The 5,874-nt window shown below is 47.3% G+C and overlaps 1 long non-coding RNA gene across 1 annotated transcript; it reads right to left on the bottom strand.

Moving 5' to 3' along the window:
- Nucleotides 1–361: 361 nt before the first annotated feature.
- On the bottom strand, nucleotides 362–4,503 carry LOC311619915. Its single transcript, XR_014794605.1, has 3 exons — nucleotides 4,477–4,503; nucleotides 4,075–4,236; nucleotides 362–3,491 (listed from the first exon to the last, which is right to left on the bottom strand). It is a non-coding gene; the product is annotated as an uncharacterized lncRNA (long non-coding RNA).
- Between the last annotated feature and the right edge of the window lie 1,371 nt (nucleotides 4,504–5,874).

Below are 5,874 nucleotides of genomic sequence, written 5' to 3'. Positions count from 1 at the left end.
ACTTTTTCTAATCACTGCCCCCATGAAATTTTCATACCACAACTTTATGGTATATTCATTTATGCACTGTGCGTGTGTGTGTGTGTGTGTGTGTGTGTTTGTGCATTTGGCTAGATATTCTTTTGGATATTGTTGACATTTTTTTCCTTTTCAGCATTTGAAATAATTGTTGATGGATTGAATAACTTTGTAGAATAAAATCGTAAAATAGAAATTATTTTTATTTAATTCTCAAAACCCAAGTCACACATAACAGCATTGAGAAATAAACATAAACGATACCCATGAGGCAGTAAATGACAGCCAGCATGCACAAGCCATCTCTGGTGATAAGACTTTTTTTTTTTTTTTTTTTTAATATATTTTATTGATTTTTTTTACAGAGAGGAAGAGAGAGGGATAGAGAGTCAGAAACATTGATGAGAGAGAATCATAAATCAGCTGCCTCCTGCACACCCCGCACTGGGGATGTGCCCGCAACCAAGGTACATGCCCTCGACTGGAATCAAACCTGGGACCCTTCAGTCTGCAGGCCGACGCTCTATCCACTGAGCCAAACCGGTTTCGGCTGGTGATAAGACTTTTTTGTTTTGTTTTGTTTTGTTTTCAGAGAGGAAGAGAGAGGGAGAGAGAGATAGAAACTCAATGCCTCCATGATGAAAGATAATCATTGATTGGCTGTCTTCTGCACGCCCCCTACTGGGGATCAAGCTCAAAACTCAAGCATGTGACCTGATCAGGAATCCAACTGTGACCTCCTGGTTCATAGGTCGATGCTCAACCACTGAGCCACATCAGCCAGGCAGTGACAGAATTTTCTGATGGAGCAAGTAATGAAGAAGAAGCTCTCCAATCACAGCCATCTCTTCAACATCATTTTGTAGCACTGATCTTGCAAGCATTTTGTGTATCTCTATGAACTTAATGTCAATGATGTTCATTTGGCCAAAGAAAATCTGATGAGGGAAATTAAGGAATAAGAATTTTCAGGGTTGAGCTTTGGAGGGCCACAAACCATGATAATATCTAAGATTTGTTTGCCTTCCTAAGAACCAATTTCCACCCCCTTGGGTGTGATGAGAATGAATGAGGTAGTCCAACAACATGAGTTTATAGGTTAGAAGGACATTGAGGGTGAGAGGAGGAATGGTCCCACAGTGGGAGCACGCAGAGCTGGAATGAACAGAGCCCATTTTATGTCACTCAAAAACCTCCCTCACCAGTCAATATGAATTGGGCCTAGCCTCAGCCAGTCTTTGCGCTCTCTGGCTTTCCATTTTTTGGGGGAAAACAGTCTTTATTTTGCTGTAGAATGTACAGTGATTATTAAGCTGTGTTACAGTTGCTCCTTGACCCAATTTCCACCGTGGCATATAAAAGCAGAGAGCTAATTATATGATAGTGATTACCTGGAAATTACATGTTTATTGGTTTTCCACTAGAGGATACTATTATTTTTGAACTTTTCACTGTTCTGCTGAGTGACAGGAGTCACACGGTCTTGTCTCCAAACGTTCGGTCCAAACTTACGATGAGCAGAGGTTTTAAATGGAGCGGGGCCGGCAGCACGGAACGCCTTGGGGTAAGGGAGGGAGCCTGTTGACTCAGTCCATGCAGGAGGCACCCGGAAGTCTCCATCGCCCACATCCACACGCACCTCACTTCTTGACAGGAGCCTTTAATAATAAAGTGCTCAGCATCCTCTGGTCTAAATGAAGCACATTCCGATCTTTGTCCTCGGATACTAGGAATAGTAGCCAATGGGAAGGGGCCTCTTCTGCCACCGGATATTTTTCTACCCTTCAATTATGTGCCTTGGTTAATTGTCCCTTTTCTACCAGCTCTTCTTACGACAGAGATCCTGAGCCTCGCCTGTAATTATAGTGAGGAAATATTTCTTATGAGCTTTTAAAAGGGGAGCCTTAACTGGGTCAAAACATTGAAGGTGGCAGGTCAGAGAGCATGGATCAATGTTGGCTTTACTTCGATGACTTGGTTTCCAGGGGCTTCGAGTGCTTTCTGCCCCTCGAGAGCTCTGGCCTGAAATCCCACGCCCGGCACCTCATTCTGTTGTTGTTATTATTACAATGGAGATTGATAGACAACAGTGGAGGATCTGCCAGTCTACAAAGTGCCGTTTTCAAGCAGGGACCCTCTTCTCTTCTCCATGAATGCTGAGAGAGGCGCGGTGACTGAGCTGTGCACACTCAGCGGTTAAAATGCATCATCTTATTCCTCTGGTAGGGCCACGGGCCAAGCTGCTTCCAGTCCCATTTACGCCTCAGTGTGAGCCAAGAGGCAGCTTACAGCACTGGGGGCCCAGGATGTGCTTTGTATTCACAGAAGGGTCTCGGCACTTAGCACAATGCCCCGACACATGGCCTGACATAGGAAATGTTCATTGAGAGAGTGAGTGCTGCCTCTAGCACAGAAATTTACAGGATTGTTGTAATTTATGGGTCCTCTCCCTGTTCAGTGCATTCTCACTGCCATGTTTTTGTTGACTTTGCCTGTTAGAACAGCCTCCTGCTAATCTGAATGTAACCAGCAGCTTTGGAGTGAATGCTACTAGCGTAGGCCCCAAGGCCAGTGACCCACGGGGATCCCTTCTTTTTCTGTAGTTTTCCAGCCCTCCTCACCCAGATCATCACTCCACTCACTCAGCCTTGATGTGAGGTTGGAAACCAATCAAGTACCTGCCCAACCACCTCATTTACAAGATGAAAGAGCATTCTGCAGCGGTAAACATCCTTGCCCAAGCCCCAGATAGCCCAGTGAGTCAATGGCAGCATTGAATCCAGAATCCAAGTCTTGTGGACTTCCCATTCCATCAAGGATAGGAAATAGGTTTTCTCACAATTGCTCAAGCTGTGGTGGCTGCCCAGAGTGGTGGACTGAGGAGGCTTGTGAGGGAGAAGTGGACTCGGGGGGAAAGAGTGTCTGCCAGGCTGTGGGAAGGAGGGTGTGGGATGGAGAGTGGCTCATGTGGCAACATCTGGGACCCTGGTTAACCTGACCTGGCTCCTCTACTGCAACGGAGGCCGCTGCCCCTTCCCTCTCCCAAGTCTCAGCGAATTGACCCAAGGCAACGCCCTTGTGCTCACTCGGAAAGGGATACCACCATCTGAAGGTCAGGACCTCCTCTCACCTGCTCAGCTCAGTGACAGGGATGCGGTGTGGCCCACCCTTCCCCACCGTCCTGCCCCAACCCCACAGCTGGTTTCCATGCTTTGACAGAGTGTTTGTATAAGGAGAAGTACAACCTTTAAGAGTTAGGCAGCTCAGTCGTGGAATTTTTAAATTCCAACGGAGTCAAGAAAGCCTTTTAGAAAGGAGGGAGGGGGTTAGAGGAAAAGATGAGACACAACGCCAGTGATCATGTGCAGGACCAACTCCACCGGGAGAAGCAGCTTTGCAGATTAGGAGACAATTAGGAAAAGGTTGCTTTTCTTCCTTGTGGGTTTTGGAAGAGCGGCTGTAAACACAAGTGCCTATAGGAATAACACGGATGATAAAATGAGCTTATCTGGCTGGGCGTAGGGAACGGTGTGGACTGTGGCTAATTGAGAGGTTGTGCTCTATATAAAATAATTCAAAATCTCAAACATTTTAAAAAATGCATCCCTAGATGGGAGAGGACTGGCAGAGGCTAATAAGGGTGGGGGGAGGACCTACGTAATACTTTCAATAATAAAGATTAAAAATTTTTTAATGCAAAAAACAACAACACATTCCTGGTGTGGCTCAGTAGTTGAGCTTCGACCTATGAACCAGGAGATCACAGTTCAATCTCCGGTCAGGGCACATGCCCGAGTTGTGAGCTTAATCCCCTTGTAGGGGGTGTGCGGGAGGCAGCCAACCAATAATTCTCTCTCGTTGATGTTTCTATCACCCTCTCTCTTCCTCACTGAAATCAATAGAAACATATTTTAAAAACAAAACAAAAAACACAGCCCTGGCCACACCTCACTTAGCCTTAGGGCTTTAGACTGGAAATTCTGTTTATTATGTTATCTGATCCAACAGTTATCCACTGGTTAATCAGAAAAATAAAGAAGCATATCCGATACTCACCGAGTGGCGGTAGGGAGGCCGTGGTGTTTCCAAAGGAGATTGGTGAGGTGTTCCCCAACCTCTCTGACCATTGTGAGGAACGAGTGCTGCTGCTGCTGAGGTCTGTCCTGCTGACCCTCAGACATTGCTCCAGACTAAATAACTCAGACTTCAGGAACTGTACTGCGGGGGTAGGAAATGTTTTGGGGTGAGATAAAGCCCTGGAGTTTGAAGGTGGGGTTTCCTAAAAAGTAGGGGCAAAGCGGAGTGGAAAGATTTGCAAGTCAGATCTGCAAGGGAGAAGTGAAAGGAGGAAGCTTTCTCAGAGCAGCAGGAGGCCCAGGGCTGGGGACGGAAAGGCCCAGGTAGGGCTGAGCTGTGCAGCTTGGCAGCCTTGGGGGTTTGGGCTATCCACAGACATACCTGGGATGAACAGTTTTTCTTCTTCTTATTCAAAAAAAAAAAAAAATATATATATATATATATATATATAAAATTGATTTTTTAATTTTTTAAAATTTTTTACAGAGAGGAATGGAGAGTCAGAAACATGGATGAGAGAGAAACATCAATCAGCTGCTTCCTGCACACCCCCTACTAGGGATGTGCCCACAACCTAGGTACATGCCCTTGACTGGAATCGAACCTGGGACCCTTGAGTCCGGAGGCCAACGTTTTATCCACTGAGCCAAACCAGTCAGGGCAAAAGTTTTACTTCTCAGTGCTCTCTCTTATTCTTTGGGGGGCAGGGTGGTGGATACTTAACATGCGTGCTTAAAATGTTGTCCATTGCCACACTGATATTCTCTCTAGGTACCCTGCTCCCCTGGTTTCGCCTCCTGCGATGATGCCATGGAGAATAAAGGAGACGGCAGAGAGTGAGTGTGGCCTGCCCCCTTCTCAAAAGCAGCTGGCTCTCCTGGGAACCATGAGCAAGGTTCCAGGAGGCCCCAGTGAGGAGTGCGTGGTGCCGGAGGATGCCTGCCACAGAAAGCCCTCCTTTCTGATACCCAGTGGAGGACGGTAATCCAGAAAGGCAAGCCGATGAAGCTGGGAGCAGCCCCGTTCAAGCAGCCTCCCTGATCTCCACTCTAATCCTCAGATGGAGCTGGTGATAAGCAAGGCCCCCGGCTCCCTCCCAGGAGGGCTGGGCGCCTCAGTGCAGTGGAAGCTGTCGAGTGGTTGGGAACAGAGAGTGTCCTGTAAATGCAAAATACTATTACGATCTCTCTCTCTCCCCCCGCACACTTTTCAACTTCATGCAGTGTTTTCAAGGCCCCGTCAGAACGATTTGAGTTGTACGATTATTAACCACACCGGATGTGCCAAGCAAACATTAGAGGGAGGCCCGGGCCCTTGGAAATGGCAGGCAGTCCTTGCACGGGCCTGGCCTCTCTCCCCTGGGAGGAGAGAGAATGTGGATCAGGGGGAAAGCATGGCTTCTGGCATGTCTGGGTTTGAATCTCAGCTTCCGGGGCAGTGAAGGAGGACCCAGTGCACTCTCCCTCCGGATCATGCCCTTGCCTTTCCCCTTTCCGTCCCCCGACCCCTCCCAGCTCCATGCACTTGACCTTAACTTCCTCACTTCCAAGTTCCAAGGACCCTTCTTTTACCTCAGTTATAACTGGTTTCCTAAAACCCATTTCTTCTAGGAATTACCTTTTCTAATCTACCCATAAGAGTTCTCTTAGTTTGAAAAAACAAAAACAAAAAAAAAAGAGTTATTCTCTCTGAGGCCCCCCCACATATGGCTCACGCCCACTGGCCCCAGCTCGTTGTTAGCCAGTCCTGGGAGCCTCTGGCGAGCCATCTTCTCTCATT

The sequence above is a fragment of the Pipistrellus hanaki genome, assembly GCF_964339955.1.
Source record: "Pipistrellus hanaki genome assembly, chromosome: 1".
NCBI classification, from domain to species: domain Eukaryota; kingdom Metazoa; phylum Chordata; class Mammalia; order Chiroptera; family Vespertilionidae; genus Pipistrellus; species Pipistrellus hanaki.
This window is presented reverse-complemented; position numbering and strand designations above follow the sequence as displayed.